Genomic DNA, 17,363 nt, shown 5'->3' on the forward strand with positions numbered 1-17,363 from the left:
CAGAAACTTCACTATTTACCTGCCCCGCCCCTAGCTAAATCTACTATGGACACCATATTGACAAAAATATAGTGCAACAAAAATATTCTGTCAAAAATATTGTTTGCAAAAATATTGTCTTGTTATACTAATAATGGTAATTGCAAGACTATCGAAGTAGAATATTGTTTCTGACTAGTATAACTAAAAAAACGTACAAATTATTGTTTTCAATAAATATATAGTTTAAAATAGTAAACCTTATATATTTTCATTTCTAACATAAAAATTATAAATAAATGTAAATGATATTTATTATTATATGTAAATATATATACTTATATAAAACACACATGTGTGTGTATGTTTATATATACATTTATATAATGTAACAAATAAATATGTACATTATATTACAATTTCTTAGTGCTATTCTTTTCATTTACTACTATATGTTATGTTAAAATCGGTTTTATTTAGCGCTCAGCTACTCCGAGGAGTGTCCCGGCACTTCAAGAAAACCCGATGCAGAAGTCAGGAGCAAATGAAACAGAGCAGAACAACTATTGAACAAACAGCCAGGACTTCAGCTCCTTCCTGAAAACTAGCAGATTAAAGTTTTTTCTCAGAGGGACTGGCAAGGAGTTCCAAAGTTGAGGTGCCAGGTGACGAAAGGAGCGACCTCCAATCCGGGCTCGTCTGATTGGCGGAACAGATGCCAAGGCCAGGGAGGCAGACCTCAGCGCCCTTGATGGCAAGTAGAAAGTCAGTCATTTCCTGATATATTTTGCGAATCACTGACAAATTATCAATTTACCAAAAATCGACCTACACAAATATCGTGTCTCAAATATCGATTAAAAATACATCGACACCCTATATTTATTTTTAAAAGTACTAAAACATCGATCAAACAATATCGATATACAAAAACATTGACTGCACAAATTTCGAACACACATATATCGAAACAAAAAATATTGACAGTTATAATTAAATATAGCACATTAAAAAAATATTGATTACAAAAATATAGACAGCAAAAATATCGACATTATCTAAATATCGACTGCTCTAAATTAATCAAATTTTTTTTAAAACACACTACACATTAAAACTATTAAAGAAAACCCATATAACTATGTATCTACATACAAAACACTATTAAATAAATATATCTCTCTAAAACAATTATTAAAAATAACTACATCAGTAAAAACAATTTATACACACACATTTAATATATACACATTTTTACTTCAATATTATAAATTTTTACAAGCTATACTAATTTTATAAACTATTCATTAAATACTTACAAATACACTAATTCTCTGGATAAACATTTAACATACAACTAACTTGATTAATTAACTTAACAAAATTCAAAATAACCAATAGAAACACATTTCAAGGTATCTAACCAATCACAAACAAACACTAATTAAACATGCCCTATATAAAGAAGTGAAAATAATACTCTAAATCCAGCAGAAGATATTCAGCCTGAAGAAACACTGCAAATGTTTCGACTGCCTTAAAGATTCATCTGTTAACGAAAAAACTACAAACAACAAAAAGTAAGTAATCTTATGTTTCTGAATAAAATGTTACATCAAATGTAACCTACTATTCATCATCAAAACTTTAAAACTGATTTTTCTTTCTATCTCTACATATTTCCACAACAGATTCAACTTTAAGAAACAGATGAACATTTTCTACAAAACGAAAACAACCAACTTAAAATGTAAGTATATTAGTGTTGAATATGCAACCAATATTACATTTGCATACCAAATAAAACACCTAATAGCCCTAGCATACGTGCCAATCACCGATGTGGCTGAACACTATAACCTTTTAATAGAAAGTCCTTTCTATACACAAAATGAACAAAAACTAGCTCCACTTTAGGATTATTTCGAGGACAACTGGGTGGGGAGACTACACAGGTTAGGCCACAGACGCCAACCTAAATTCCTAATACCTTCGTGGAATGTATATCTATCAACCCTAAACCAAGAAGCCAAGACAAACAACGCAGTGGAGGGTTGGCATAATGCCTTCCTATCTTCAACTAGCCGAACAACTCCTACACCACACAAACTCCTAACAGCAATCCAAAAAGAACAAAGTTTTCAAGAATTAAGAATGGAGCAATTTGTCTTACAATTAAAACCCAAACTATCAAGACAAACTGCCCAAATGTACCAATATTTACAACAACAAGTACAACTTTACCCTACAACAAGAGGACTAGAATACTTGAAAATGATAGCCAAAACACTAAACTGAAAACACTAACCATATAAAATGATCAAAATCCTAAAAATGCCTTAAATATAACCAAACATCTCCTTAACAAATTATAACATATTTATTTTGTCAAATAAATTTAAATATTAAAAAATATGCAGACAAAATAAATATCTAACTAAACAAAAACTGTTTAAAAATAGAACATTTCCCAACCCACAAAAATAATAATATAAAATCACTTACCTTTCACAGCAACGTAATTAGCAAATCCAAATATCCATAACAATCCATGTAGTAATAAATCCACAGCATAAAAAAAAAATGCCCAATAAAATGAAAAAATACAACTGTGCAAAATCCATCCAACATCCAAATAAATCGATAATTCAGAATCCATCAAAAACCCGAAAATGGTAAAAAAAAAATAATAAATGCTCCAGGAAACCTGAAAAATAAAGGAAGTGTAAAATACATATCAGTTAAAACAACTGAAACACACTTCTTTTTTTTAAAAAAAACATAACAGCTCGGAAACGGAAAAGGCTGTATCCAAAAACCTAGAATAGAAAAATAAACATTCCCACCCACATAAAACTGAGAACGATACATTAATAATGACCATAACATACATATTTTACACCAAAACTAAATAAACAGCCACAAACACAATAACTTCAAGGCCGTAAATCGAGAAAACCCAAAGAAAACTGAAAAACGTACATAACCAACTAAATCCTAATATAGTAGTCCACAAACCCTGTATAACAAACTACTACCTTACAAACTTAGTTAAAATAGTTAAAATATAACGAATAGCACTCTTACCATCTCAGACGCGAAGTAGCTTCCAACCGCGAGCTTGAATCTTCAAAAATTACCCAAAAAGACTAAGGGGTCCATTAGGATGGCGGGCGGTGGCACCACCGCAGTGGTGGCGGGGGCGGAAAAACAGCTTTTTCCGCCCGCGAGCTGCGGAACTCACGTCCGCAACATTAGGATAGGTAAACATAGGTAATTTCCCGTCCGCCGCAGCGCGCCGCGCACCGCCATCAAACTGCGCCCGCCAGCGCTGCGGCGGGAGCCAATCGAAAGCCTCCGCCGCTCCCGATGACGTCCGGCCCGTCCGACAAATTAGGATGGGCCAAACAAGCAGACGCACCGCAGCGGGGACACCGCACAGCTGAAGCAGGCAGAAAGTCGACAGCGGAGCACGAACGCCGAGACCCAACATGAACCCCATGGACCCAGCCCTCCACATGCATCCGGTCATGTACCTGCTGCAACACTATCGCCAGATGGGCCGCCTCGGACGCCGCCGCAGGTACGCCACTACACATATGCACCGCACAACACACATGCCGACACAGGGCCCCAGCACCACACTGGCATCCTGCTAGGGGACACAACACATCCACATGGGCACCCACACATCACCTACCTCACTACAAGGCACTCCACACCATCCAGAACACAGAACGTCCGCCAACCAGCAGGAACGCCCCGGTCACGGTCACGTCACCGCCGCGGTCGACACATGCGCACAATGCAGAAGGCAGGGCCACACCAAGGCATGGGCAGGGCACCTACATCGCAGAAACACACCACCCCAAACCACACTGCACACCACCCGAGCTAGCCACAGGCCAGGTACTAATCCTGTGCACCCCCATGCACACCAACAAGCACAGCAACAAGAAGCACAATACACACACACTGCAACACACAACACACAACCAGGGACACAGGCACTGCAGGAGTGGCTGAGAATTAACACACAACACCAGTGCACTCCCCATAGCCCACACAATTGCATACAATCATCCACACAGGGCAAGACAAAACCAAAAACAGGCATACAACTCCTGGCTCACACATGTGTCTCTCACACCATACAGGGGCACACATACATACACCACAAACCAACACCCTTCACACTGCACACCTCTGCCACACCCAACACCACACATGCCATGTAAGCCATGCCACCTGGACTAAGGGCCAACACAAGATGACCATACACATACACGCCTGGGTACACAGAAAGGAAAACACACACATACCCCATGACATCACACACAGCTACAAAACCACTGAACAGCTGCACACCCTGTGCTGCCAGTGTCCTCCCAAGGTGACCTGTGAACAGTGCATTCAGCAATAGCAAATCCCCAACAGGAAAATAGCATTGTCTGTGAAATAGCCAGTCAGTCAAAATATCTTTATTCGGCTCTTTAAAAGCCATACAAAGAAACGAACAGTAAAATACATTACATACAAAATTTATCAAAATGCACATGATACAAAAGTCTAATACAATTTTAAAAAAAAATTTTAAGAACAATTTAAGAAAAGGATGTAATTAACATTAATAATTATTCTTGGCTGGGGGCTTTCGCCCTGGAGGCGGCTGTCAAGAATTTAGCAACGCAATAAGTAATATGAGGGTTAGGTAATAGTTGTAAGTAGAGCAGAGCCGGTCTCACCTGTGTGAAGCCGGCCTCCTTGAGAAATGGTAACAAGAATTTTTTCCTAGGCTCTAAATACAAACCACAAAACATAACAAAATGCATTGTGTCCTGCGCTGAAAACTGGTCACAGCAGCAGGGCGGAGCTAATTCTGGTTTCTGCCAGCTGTTAAAAGAACCTAAATAGTAGTGCAACAAATTACATCTAAATTTAGTTAAAAGAAACCTGTGGAAAGGATGTGTAACATAACCAAGGTAAGGTGCAAGTGAAGGTGAAGTAAGCAGCAGGCAATGATCCCTCACTGCCGGCTTTGCTAGTTCACTCTCTTCGCGGTGCATCTCTTTCCTTCCCATAAAAGACTTTCTTACTAAATCAATGTCTTGAATCCTGATGGACTCCGGAGAAGTAAAGAGCTCCGGGCGACCAAGATCGGAGAAAACTTTTGCGAGATAGGCCAGCCAAGGAATTTTGTTGGATTTATCTAGGGCCAAGACATCGATCAGAATCTTATGGTTTAATGGAAGTTCTTCGTTCATCCATATTTTTAGCCAGAGAATCAAAGGGGCCAGGCTCAACTTATCTGAAAGAAATTGAAGACCAACTTCTTTATGTACGGAGTACGTTGGAGTGGACTGAGGTACAGAGAGCAGGGCTCTGATGAATCCGTTCTCCGCTCTCTGTATAGGCTCCACATTTGCGTATCCCCACAGTGCTGAGCCATATAATACAATGGCCACAGATTTACTATTATAATTTTTTAGGATGGCTTCCATAGGCCTGGCTCCTAGCCTACCAGCAAAGCTCAATATTGCTGAGGCTGATCGTGTGACGGCCAGTCTCTTAGCTCTAACCTGTGGGCTCCATGTCCCTTTCTGATCGAACAAGATACCTAAATAGGGAAATGTGGATACCCTACTAACCAAATCCCCCCTACAGGTGAATGTTTTAGTTCTCTTCCTGCGACACTCTGTGCCCACCACCATAGTGTGTGACTTGGCTACGTTTATTCTGAGATCTAGATGGTCCATAAACGTGCCAAAAGCGTTCAATAGGCGCTGGAGGCCAACTCCCGTGCGGGCGCTCAGCACGGCGTCATCGGCGTATAGGAGTGCCGGTATCTTGGTTGCTCCTACACGCGGGACGTCGGCATCCTGCCCCTCAAGGTGCGCACCCAGGCCATTGATATAGATGGTGAACAGTAAGGGGGCCAAAATGCAGCCCTGCCGCACCCCCCTTAGGGATCTAAAAAGAGCAGTGCACCTGCCCTCGTTGGTCACGCGAACGCTCGAAAAGAGTTCCTGGTGCAGGGAGATAGCCATTACAGAGTACAACATCAGCTGGGCCAGAATGGACTGAAGAGCCCGTCACCCCTGTATAAAAATAAGATGGCCACAAAGAGCCTAGCAATGCTGAACAGAAAAATAGAGCATGGTAAACAGTCAAGCAAATGCAAACAAGAAAAGGATTTCAATCAGCAACAAGACTGAGAAAACACACAACAGAAGTTTCTGAATTTATTCATATATTGCACAGATGTAGCAATACAACATTAGTAGACAACAGCAATCCACACAACCATGTACAAATGGCAGAGACTATGCAGAGGTCATACATTAACAGGAACGGCAGAGTCCATGGCAGGGGAGACTGCAAGTACATGAGAGGCTGCACAGTGGAGAGCACAGCACATCAGAGCAACAGGCCCAGAGTCCTTGGCAGGGGAGACAGCAAGTACATGAGAGGCTGCACAGGGGAGAGCACAGCACATCAGAGCAACAGGCCCAGAGTCCTTGGCAGGGGAGACAGCAAGTACATGAGAGGCTGCACAGGGGAGAGCACAGCACATCAGAGCAACAGGCCCAGAGTCCTTGGCAGGGGAGACAGCAAGTACATGAGAGGCTGCACAGGGGAGAGCACAGCACATCAGAGCAACAGGCCCAGAGTCCTTGGCAGGGGAGAGCACAGCACATCAGAGCAACAGGCCAAGAGTCATTGGCAGGGGAAACAGCAAGTACATGAGAGGCTGCACAGGGGAGAGCACAGCACATCAGAGCAACAGGCCCAGAGTCCTTGGCAGGGGAGACACAAAGTACATGAGAGGCTGCACAGGGGAGAGCACAGCACATCAGAGCAACAGGCCCAGAGTCCTTGGCAGGGGAGACAGCAAGTACATGAGAGGCTGCACAGGAGAGAGCACAGCACATCAGAGCAACAGGCCCAGAGTCCTTGGCAGGGGAGAGCACAGCACATCAGAGCAACAGGCCCAGAGTCCGTGGCAGGGGAGACAGCAAGTACATGAGAGGCTGCACATGGGAGAGCACAGCACATCCGAGCAACAGGCCCAGAGTCCTAGGCAGGGGAGAGCACAGCACATCAAAGCAACAGGCCCAGAGTCCTTGGCAGGGGAGACAGCAAGTACATGAGAGGCTGCACAGGGGAGAGCACAGCACATAAGAGCAACAGGCCCAGAGTCCTTGGCAGGGGAGAGCACAGCACATCAGAGCAACAGGCCCTGAGTCCTTGGCAGGGGAGACAGCAAGTACATGAGAGGCTGCACAGGGAAGAGCACAGCACATCAGAGCAACAGGCCCAGAGTCCTTGGCAGGGGAGACAGCAAGTACATGAGAGGCTGCACAGGGGAGAGCACAGCACATCAGCGAAACAGGTCCAGAGTCCTAGGCAGGGGAGAGCACAGCAAATCAGAGCAACAGGCCCAGAGTCCTTGGCAGGGGAGAGCACAGCACATCAGAGCAACAGGCCCAGAGTCCGTGGCAGGGGAGACAGAAAGTACATGAGAGGCTGCACAGGGGAGAGCACAGCACATCAGAGCAACAGGGTTAGCAACACACCCAGGTTGCAAACAATGGTCCTGACTAGCACACCTGTGTGTGGCACAAGCGTATGAGGGGGTTGTAAACTCACTCCTGGCTGTCATGCAGACTGTGACCTGGCTGCGTGTCATGGACAGCAGGTCTACTTGACTGGTGTGACAGAGGGCCATGTGATGTGGCAATAACAGAGGGCCTGCAAGTTGGAGGGCTGTGTGGACCAGGTGGCACCGTGGCACATGGAGGTGGAGTCATGCACACCCTTGACACAGTGTGGGTGGGAGAGGTTGGAGGGGTGCCCTTCCACTTTTGTGGTACATGAAATGGCTTGCCTGTCTTGGGGTTGATGGGAAGTGGAGATGGCAGAATAGGCACAAACACCAACTGTCCCACATCAGGGGTAGACACTGGCACTCCCTCAGGTTATGTGCTTGATCCTGCATAACGCTTTGGCTGGCTACGCCTCCGGACCACCTTACCCTCTCCGGAAGGTGTACCCCTCACAGTGACCACCTTACCACTACCCCCAGGGGTGGTGTCCACAGTGCCCTCCTGTCCCTCCTTGCCAGGGCTGGTCACAACACTAGGCTTCCCTGCCTTAACCATTGGGCTGGTCACAACAGGGCTCTCCTCTGCCTCAATGATTGGGCTGGTCCCAACAGAGCCCTCCTTCACCTGCCTCGATGTACTTTTTTTTAGTGTCGATGTGGTGGGTGGTTGTGTCCCTGTGCTCTCCGCAGGTGTAGCCATGACATGCCACACATCCTCTGTGGGCATCGCTGAGTCATAATCTGGTAATGCCTCTGCAGCATGTGAGCCTGTTTTGAACAATGATCTTGTGGCCTTACTTTTCTGTGACTTCACCTTGTCCGTGCATATTGGGGGGGCCCTGCTCTTCTTCGGGGATGGAGTCTGTGGACGGGATGGTTTGCTTTGTGTCTGACCTGTAATCCTAGTGTTGTACCGTTTAGTAGACGTAGGTCCCAAGTGGGTACCCTTTTTGGGTAGCTGTTGCGCCCTATAAATTGATAAAATAATAATAATAATAACAATGTCATCTGATGTGGCCCCTGAATGGGTGTTCATCACTGGCACCTGAGCTGCAATGGGACCATGTGCCTGTTGGAGGCCTGTGGTGACTGTGGCTGACAATGACTGGACTGTGCGGTGTAGCCCACCCACGTCAGAGTGTATGCCCTCCATGAAAGCTAGAACCTGGCCTAATTTGTTATTGTGGGCACTGAAGGCATTGAGCAGGGCGAACTGGCCCACTCAAATTTGGCGCAGGAGCTCTACGCACTCTGCACTGAGGGCAGCAGGGGGGACAGGTGCAGGGGCAGCGGTGCCATGTGTGAATGTCACACGTCCCCTCTTAGTAACACGGATACGGGCAGCACCAGAGGAAGTGGATGGGAAGCTGGGCACTGGCCGCTGGGTGTCAGATGCTGTGGCACACTCCACATCCCCTGTGCCTGCAAACAGGGATGCATCCCCGCCGGCATCAGATGAAGTGGTACTCTGTGTCTCAGCTACAGGTTCCTCATGCATACTCCTGTCACCCTCAGGAGCCCTGGTGTTCTCAGTGTCACTTGGCTCAGTCTCACTTGCCTCCACTGCCGCTGTCGTGCTGGTCTCACCAACACTTGTCTCAGGATCATGTACCGCTGTGTTGTCTTGCGAATCTGCATTAGTGAGAGAAACAGGTTTGTGTAAGTGTCATCATCTGTACACACCATAGCAGATCAATTCTACACAGTAGAGGCCTAGAGCTACATGATAACCACCACACCCTGCAAACACTGTGCATCTACACACGATATAGACCACAACAGTGCCTGTCATGCAGGCAAACTTCCTGGAGTGAGGCATGTCGATGCCACACAGCACCACACCCTGCCCATGGATGGTCTTCCCCCAGCCCACATTGACCATCCCCATGAATATGATGTAGCCACAACACACATCACCACTTACACCCCTACAGGGAATCAGAGGGGACCACACACACCTGTATTGACTACACATGCCACAATGCCAACTAGGCCATAGCAAACACCATGTGGCAATCAGGCTACACATTATCGTCAGATGTGTGGGCCTCAAACATCATGGATGCATGCAAAGTAGGCAGACATGGTGTGACACTCATCAAATGGACACTGCAGTTCGGCACAATATGGACTCCCCACACCATCACAGAGCAGAGAGACCATGTGGACACATAAAATCTGTCAAGGACTGAGAACTGCATGCATGGGCAGAACAGTAAGGCCATGGTGGCGCAATGCCTCATACAGGCACACATCACAGTCGCCACTCACATCACATGACACAGCATGGCAACACACGCACATCACATGTGTCACCGCTGGCACCGGCCCTGTACACATGCATCCACTCCCAGACAAACTCTCCCTCCCCAGATACTCACCTTCTCTGTCTTGCTGCTGATGCCCCTTCAGACGTGCATCCAGGTCTGGATTGGTCACTGCCAGTATGCATCCCATCAGCGGAGTCATGGTGCGACGTTCTAAATGTCCTGTGCGTGGTACCATACCCAAGGTCATCTCTGCCACTTGCTTAGCCAGTCGGCTGATGTCGTCCCACCTCTTGTGACAGTGTGTGTGTCGTCTGTTTGATACCCCCAGGGCTCGCACCTTTGCTGCAATGGCCCTCCACACGGCCTTACGTTGGTGTACCTTGAGCTGCAGGCATGAGAGTAAAGAAGGGCAAAAGAACATTTACACAATTTAAGATGTCAGCATTTATTATTACAGCAGCCAGACACAGACTCTGGACTCACAGTAACCTCCCTCCCTCCAGAACTGGGCGTACCCTCTGCATGGCATAAATATTAGTGTATGCATGCACACATTGTGGTCCCTAGTCTCCATGATATGCACACAAAGGCATAATGCCTCAACACAAATGCATCGACAGCAGTGTGTAAATCGGAAATTACACAGGGCACTGATGGGGTATATCCACTAATGAGTGTGAAGCAACTGTAGCATGTAAGTTGGCTGATGTTCAAGGTTTGGCTATGCTGCCACTGAACCCACTCTGTGGCTCACACTGACTATGACTACAGGGGCACCCTGAAATTTCCTCACAAGCGTTCACTGTCCTGGCATCTAAAAGGCTAACAACCGTTGGTTCTGTATGGCCGGCAATGTAACACCCCCCACTCACACATACGAGTACAGGCCTAGGAAAGACTCACATTGCAACACACACACTACCTCGAACAGGAAACAGCCTGTCTGTCAGTGTATGTCATCACCCCACATCCCCAAGCATGTACTGCAGCATCACGACTACACGTCTGACACCACCCTGCCCTGCAGCTCCCTTCATGGCGACTTACCACAACATTGGGACCACCAAACAGACGTGGGTACTGTGCCAGCACCCCGTCCACAAGGACATCCAGCTCCTCACTCGTGAATGGACTGTCACGGATCTTCTTTGTTCTTGACATCACTGTGGATATGGCAGACCTGTGGCGGAAGTGAGTTGTGAGGGGTCCCAGGCAGCAGGCTCTTGGAGCAGCAGGACAGGGTCCCAGGCAGCAGGACAGGGTCTCAGGCAGCAGGCTCTTGGAGCAGCAGGACAGGGTCCCAGGCAGCAGGACAGGGTCCCAGGCAGCAGGACAGGGTCCCAGGCAGCAGGACAGGGTCTCAGGCAGCAGGCTCTTGGAGCAGCAGGACAGGGTCCCAGGCAGCAGGACAGGGTCTCAGGCAGCAGGCTCTTGGAGCAGCAGGACAGGGTTCCAGGCAGCAGGACAGGGTCTCAGGCAGCAGGCTCTTGGAGCAGCAGGACAGGGTCCCAGGCAGCAGGAGATAGTCGCAGGCAGCAGGGTCTTGAAGCAGCAGGACAGGGTCCCAGGCAGCAGGAGATAGTCGCAGGCAGCAGGCTCTTGGAGCAGTGGGAATGTGAGGCTCACTCCCACAGATTTATAGCCCCCTGTGGTCGTTAGGAAGCTTGAAAGCTGCTTCAATTGGTTTTCTGGGTCTGCCTCATTCAAAAGCATCCAATGACCGCCTCCGCGGTAGCGGAGCACACCTCCTGCGACTTTCAAATCTGCATCATGCCAACGCCATCATTGATGCCATTGGCTGTATGCAATGCTCCACGGCGGTCACGCTCCGCGGGCGCCCGGTGTGCTCTTCCGCGATGGTGCATCATGTAGAAGTATCCAATGACCGCCTCCGTGGTAGCGGAGCACACCTCCCTCGACTTTCAAATCTGCATCATGCCAACGCCATCATCGATGCCATTGGCTGTATGCAATGCTCCACGGCGATGATGCTCCGCGGGCGCCCGGAGTGCGCTTCCGCGATGGTGCATCATTTAGAAGTATCCAATGACCGCTTCCGTGGTAGCGGAGCACACCTCCCGCGACTTTCAAATGTGCATCATGCCAACGCCATCATCGATGCCATTGGCTGTATGCAATGCTCCACGGCGGTGATGCACCGCCGGGGCTCGGCGGTAGGTTCCACGAATCATGCTGCGGAGCATGCCAGCGCCATAGTCACATGTCCATATGCCAATGGCTAACACACTCCTGAAGGGGGTGGTGCGGGGGTCACACCGCCGGGGACCGGCGGTAGTTACTGCCATGTTCGTACACATTGCTGTGTATTACAATCAGGGCCACTGTATCAGCACCGTGCAGCAACATGGTGAAGGGCACATCATTGTACACACGATGCCACACAGCCATGTCATCCACAGGTGGACGCACGTTCAGTGTGAGACACTTTGGCCTGTTGTTCATCCATATTAGTGAGGAATTTGATGGCTGATGATGATTGACAGACTCCAGCTGGTGTAAATGATGTAGTGACGTGTAATGTGTTGTGGCTCATTTCAGACCTTCACCTGGATGTTGTCACAGCATTGTATCGGACAAGACTTCTGCATTCACAACTGCTCATGCACACAACCGGAAGTGTCCCTGCTACTGTGATCATTGTGTTGATGAATGTGTTCTGACTTCACATGATGCTTTGAGGTGTGGCAGGTACACCAGATGGGCATGATAGACATGGCGAATCACAATAAATTGGCGGGTCTTGCTGCACCTTGTATGCACATGTGAATTGTTCATCCATTATTTCCACTTCCAATATCCCAGATGTGTTTGTGGCACTTGTGTATTGTCACTGGAGAGGCGTGCCCTCTGTGTGTAGCTATTGGCCAGCCAAGTCACCTGAAGTGCCATGCATCTCTCTGGTACTCCTTAGTTTCACATTACATCATTGATGCTCTATGCCATGCTCATCACATGTTGCTTGTCACTGACATATTCATTTCACTCCTTGACTAGGAGGAGGCCGAATCTACTCCGTCACCTGACAGTGCTGCAGGACATGGAGGATGAGGCAATCATCAGAAAATTCAGGCTGGACAGACCAAAACTGAAGTTCCTTTGTGATCTATTGGAGGGTACACAGACAAAATATCGAGTTTTAAATTTCGATATACAATTATATCGAAGTTTAAATATCGATGGGACATAATATAGAAGGTAAGTAATATCGACAGTCTTAATATCGATATTAGTATGATATTAGTAATATCGAAGTTTTAAATATCGATGTCAATAATATCGAATTAAATAATTTCGATGTTACTTATATCAATTTTTAAATAAATTTTGTGTATATTATATTGTATTTATTATGTTTTATTATTTATTTTTAATGTAATTTAATTAAATATTGTCTTTTAGTACTGTAGCGGGTTGTGGGTTTATAGGGGAATAGGGTGGGAAGTAATTTAATTATGTTAAATTAATTATTAATTAGTAGGAATTATTAATTAATTAATTGAGAATTAATTTGTAATTAATTTTAATTAATTGATTAATTGATAAATATGTTATGTAGCGGGTTATGGGTTTATAGGGGAATAGGGTGGGAAGTAATTTAATAATAATTAATTAATAAATAAATGTTTGTAAATATTTTTAATTAATAATTAATTGGTAATTAATTCATATTAATTAGTTAATTAATTAATATAATTTTGTACATATTTTTAATTATTAATTAGTTGGTAATTAATTAATATTATTTAGTTAATTACATTAATTGAAGTAATTTTTTTTATAAATATACATTTTTGTTATTCTTAATTAATTATTTGGGAAAAAATTATATTAATTATTAAATTTAATTAATTACAGCTAATGTGCTAATATATTTACTTTATTGTTATTGTTAATTAATAATTAATTGGTAATTAAATAATAATAATACATTTTGGGTAAAGGAGTTTTTTTAGGGTTCAGGGTCAGTTTTCAGTTTTTGGGTAAAGGGGTATTTTTAGGGTTCAGGGTCAGTTTTCAGTTCTTGGGTAAAGGGGTATTTTTAGGGTTCAGGGTCAGTTTTCAGTTCTTGGGTAAAGGGGTATTTTTAGGGTTCAGGGTCAGTTTTCAGTTTTTGGGTAAAGGGGTATTTTTAGGGTTCAGGGTCAGTTTTCAGTTTTTGGGTAAAGGGGTATTTTTAGGGTTCAGAGTCAGTTTTCAGTTTTTGGGTAAAGGGGTATTTTTAGGGTTCAGGGTCAGTTTTCAGTTTTTGGGTAAAGGGGTATTTTTAGGGTTCAGGGTCAGTTTTGGGTTTTTGGGTAAAGGGGTATTTTTAGGGTTCAGGGTCAGTTTTGGGTTTTTGGGGTACAGTCGTACAGGGTAAAAATAAAATAAATTTAAATTAAATCAATTAAATGAAATTAAAAAATATAAAATTACATTAAATTATTAAGTTTTTAATTTATTTTAAATGTATATGTATTAGTTTTATAATTATGTTTTAATATTTTTATTTAATATTTGTAACATTATATGTATTTTATAATTATTTTTACATTATTATTAATACATTTAAAAAAACGATATTTTTAATTTCGATATTTTTGTACTACGATATTAATTTTTCGATATTTTTGTACTTACCTTGTTAGGGATAGGATTCCTATATTTTTGACTTCGATATTTTTGTTCCGATATTTTTGTATTTCGATATTTTTGATTTCGATATTTTGTCAGACATTCCTATTGGAGCCCCACCTGCAGCCTCGCCGTCACTTTCCTACGACATTCACACCCACCTACAAGGTGATGGCGGTACTCCACTTTTTTGCGACTGGTTCCTTCCAGGAGACCGTGGCGAACGCTGGGGGGATGTCGCAGCCCATGTTCAGCATGGTGCTGAGAGATGTTCTTATGGCCATGATGCAATATCGCAATCGATACATACATTTCCCCAGGGGACGTGAATTGGCTGCTGTGAAGGGTGACTTCTATGCCCTTGGGGGCATCCCACATGTAGTCGGTGCCATTGATTGCACACATGTAGGTCTGTTGCCACCGCATGCGACGGAGCACATTTATCAGAACTGTAAACACTACCACTCCATGAATGTGCAGGTGGTGTGCCTTGTGGACATGACAATTTCACATGTGTGTGCTAAGTTTCCCGATTCGGCCCATGATTCATACATCATGAGGAACAGCATGGTGCCACGGATGATGGAGAATCTGCATCCCGAACGTGCCTGGATTGTGGGTGAGTTTCACTACTGCAATGGCGTGCTGTGTGTCACTTGTTGCACTCTGGCTGTACAACATTGCAATGTGTGTTTTCCGTTCACAGGTGACTCAGCATATCCCAGTCGCCCATGCCTGTTGAGCCCACTACGGAATCCCCGGACACCAGCAGACATCCGCTACAATGATGCCCATGGCAGGACCCGACGGGTGATCGAGCGGACTTTCGGACTGCTTAAGTCAAGGTTCCGGTGCCTTGACAGGACTGGAGGCGCACTGGCATATTCGCCTGGGAAGGTGTGCAAGATCTTTGTGGCATGCTGTATGCTGCACAACCTGGCCATCCACAGGAGGGTCCCCCTGCTCCTGGATGATGGTGATGACCCAAGGCCACAACCTGCTCGGGGACCAGAATCCAGTGATGAGGACAGTGGAGAGGAGGAAGGAGTTGATCAGCGCCAACAGCTCATTGAACGCTACTTCACTTGAAGGTGGCTGACGAGGTACAACGTGTACATTGTCTGATGTTGTTGTTCTTGTTATGAATGGCTATGCGTGGCAGTAACCAATGGGCACATGTACTGTCACCCATGTGTGTAGTTTGTGAAATGGAAGTTCAGTGCCGAGATGTGTATAGGACTGTATTTGTGCACATCTGCTAGACATTGTGTAATATGGCAGTTAAGTTTAGGTTATTTTGTGTGCAGTGATCTGTGTGTTGCCACAATGACACCAGTGACTGTTGTTCTGTTGTGTCTCCCTAGGTGCTACAGAGGGTTCCTGGCCTGCATACTGTACATCATTGGTACACATCATGGACATCTGCAACTATGTAAATACTGCACTATAAAATTCACAACACAAATTCTTGTGCATCAGGTATTTTATTTTTGGAGTGTACATGTGATTGGTGCGGTGATATTTACATGAAGGTGTGGAATGAGCAGTGATTTGACAGTCCAGTTCAATGAGTTGTAAGAGTAGACACCACATGGATGTGGTGACCCAGTCCAACAGTGAGGTGCCATTGCCAGGGCAATGTGGGGAAGGATAGTCCAAACTGTGAATGCAGTTGGGAAGAGGGTTGTCTTCACGGCTGGCTCCGTGACTGGCGTGTGGTAGGTGCATTGCCTCCAGAGACTCCCAGGCTCTTCTTAGGACGCCCCCTAGATCTTTTTGGTGGGGGGGGCCTGCTGATTGGCCAGCGACGTCAGGGGACTCGTCCCTCTCTGTTGGCGCAGGGGAGGATGGAGCACTGTCATCCTGCGGCACAACAGGAGGGGACGGAGGTGGTGGTTGGGACACAGGCCTGTCCCTCTGCAACGCCACTTGCTGGCCCATGAGGCCCACCATCTGTCCCGGACGGTTATCGATGGACCTCATCAGCAGGATGAGCTCCCTCATGAGTTCATCAGACCGGCCACTTTGTCCCTGGACCTCTTGGTAGGCCTCCACAACTCTGGTGAAGTGGTCCAGGGATGGTGTCCACTCATCCCGAGGTCTGGTGGTGACCCTGGCCCTCCCACTTGTTCTGCCGCCACGGACCTCTTCCCTCGCCACTAGGGGACCACGCACTCTCTCCCTGCCCTCCGCAGCTGTTGGTGTGGGTTGGTCGTCCCTGGGGACAGGGAGGTTGCTGCAGGTGGTACTGGTGGTCCTGGTGGTATTGGTGGCAGTGGCGGTGGTGGCTGTGGTAGTTGCGGTGTTAGAGGCCGTGGCTGCAGGGGTCTGCTGCGTTGTAGTGGCAGCAGAGGTGGTGGTGGGGAGGATGGGGGCATGGGACCTCTGGGTCTGTGGCACACCTGATGGGCCGGGCTGGAGCTCATCATCCAAACTGCCTGGGAGTCCACTACTGAGAGTCCATGGGCCGGGGGTGGAGACTGGCTCTGCTGGTCGTTGGTGTTGTCCTCAGCAGTGAGTTCTTCGTCACCTGTGGAGTAGATGGGGAGTGGTCAGTGTTAGTGTCATCTGCGTATCATCATCTGTCTGTACACTACTTACACGTGCAGTCATCAGTAGTAGTAATAATGGCAACACCGTCTAACATTTCATAGTGCTGGGGGACATCATGGAGTCATACATGTTGATTGTCAATGCTTTGGGTTAGATTGTTGTAGGTTTACTGGATGCAGGTCACACACACGCACTTCATGCGGATTTACTGTAGATACGTACCTGTTAAGTCACTGTGCAGGAGGCAATGGCTGACACATGCTGCTGGGTGGGGGAGGCCTCCATGATGCTGGTGTGTGGAACTGGGGGGATGTTGGGAG

At 46.1% G+C, this 17,363-nt stretch overlaps 1 protein-coding gene across 1 annotated transcript in view; it reads left to right on the forward strand.

The window, feature by feature from the left end:
• Window positions 1-12,950, forward strand: part of LOC147683452 (uncharacterized) — a 429,669-nt gene extending 416,719 nt beyond the window's left edge. Inside the window, exon 2 of the transcript XR_015300951.1 lies at window positions 12,871-12,950. The gene's annotated coding sequence lies outside the window, so the exon portion shown is untranslated. The remainder of the gene's footprint in view (window positions 1-12,870) is intronic.
• The last annotated feature ends 4,413 nt before the right edge of the window (window positions 12,951-17,363 follow it).

This window comes from Lissotriton vulgaris, chromosome 11 (genome assembly GCF_964263255.1).
Source record: "Lissotriton vulgaris chromosome 11, aLisVul1.2, whole genome shotgun sequence".
Lineage (NCBI taxonomy): Eukaryota > Metazoa > Chordata > Amphibia > Caudata > Salamandridae > Lissotriton > Lissotriton vulgaris.